Source organism: Octodon degus, unplaced genomic scaffold, assembly GCF_000260255.1.
Source record: "Octodon degus isolate 3935 unplaced genomic scaffold, OctDeg1.0 scaffold00001, whole genome shotgun sequence".
Classification (NCBI taxonomy): Eukaryota; Metazoa; Chordata; class Mammalia; order Rodentia; family Octodontidae; genus Octodon; species Octodon degus.
In genome coordinates this window covers 11,089,163-11,090,578 of record NW_004524577.1, presented here as the reverse complement: position 1 = coordinate 11,090,578, position 1,416 = coordinate 11,089,163, and positions in this window count along the sequence as shown.

Here is a 1,416-nt window from a genome sequence, read left to right as displayed (position 1 = left end):
TACTGAATTTCAGCCCTCTCCCTTTCTGTTTTATTTTGAGACAGGCTCTTGCAAGTCACTACATTGCTGGTGCTGGGCTTGAGCTTGTGACACCCCGCCTCAGTCTTCTGGACTGACAAGCCAGAGCCACCACCTAGCTTGATCATATCTCATTGCAGCAAAGAGCTTGGGGCTGGTGCCAGGCAATGGTGGGCCACACCTTGAAGAGGACACTCCCTGACAGATTTCCTATGTGTGTTCATTTCTAATTTCCCAGAGGAAAGAAGTTTTCCATGTTGTGAGGAGTAGAACGCCAGTAGTAGGGTGCAAAGGATGGCCGATGCTTAGCTGGGGAGTGTGTGGCCACCTCAGGGACCTACGATTTACACCAACGATGCTGCACTGTGTGCTCTGGAATATGACCTCTTATTCTTGTACGGACAACCACCTATGGGCTGGTGAGATAGCTCAGTGGTCTAGAGCACCTGGTTAGGCAAGAGCTCAGGGACCTTGGTTCCATCCCTGGCACCACATGCAGTGCCAGCCCCACCACCAGGGTGGGCTGAGCCAGTCACAAAAACAAAACAAAACAAAATCTACGACCACCTAACTTCTCTCTGTACTTTTCAGGGGAAAGCCTATGAGCCAGGCCAGCATGAGGTAAGAAAAAAGACCCCAGGAAAGCAAAGGGAAGCACATATGGTTGCATAGATTGTGCTGCATGCCTGAATAGATCTGGGGCTGGTCTGACTCAGCCTGATCTTGGGGAAGGAAGAAGTCATGCTAATAGTGTCTTACCACATAGGGTTGCTGCCAGGGGAGTTGAAAGTAGGGTGCTTTTCATGTGCTGGTTATTATTATAAATAATATTAAATGATTCCATATGGGAGAGATGTGACTACATACTTTAAGCGTGGGGCATGTGTGTATTTAAGGACAATTACCTATATTCCATGGGACAGGGTTTTCCAAGATCTTGCACAGAAAATTGACTGTGCGCCATCCAGTGAGGGATTCCATAGCATAAATCAATTGAGGAAACTGTATGTTTTATAAATCACAAAACATGTATCAGAGTCTCTGGGAAATCATGTAAAAATAACCCTATAGATTTTTATTTAATATTGCTTCCTAAATTTATTTGGCTATACAATCTTTTTCCAGAAAAATATACTAGATAATAAGAGTTAAGATACATTCACTGAAAGCAAGAGACAGAAAAGGAATATTGTGGGACTGTCCTGCTTCAAGGTTGTATATGGTGAGAGTTTTGGACTTATGTGCAAACATGAGAAGCATAGAATTCTTTATCCGATTTTTAAAATGTAATCTAATTTTTAAATGTTTTTTATCATATTATGTAGGGACTTAAAGTTCAACATATCAATACTTGATGAAAAATACCTGTTCCTTATTATGCCTAAGATGTTTGAAATG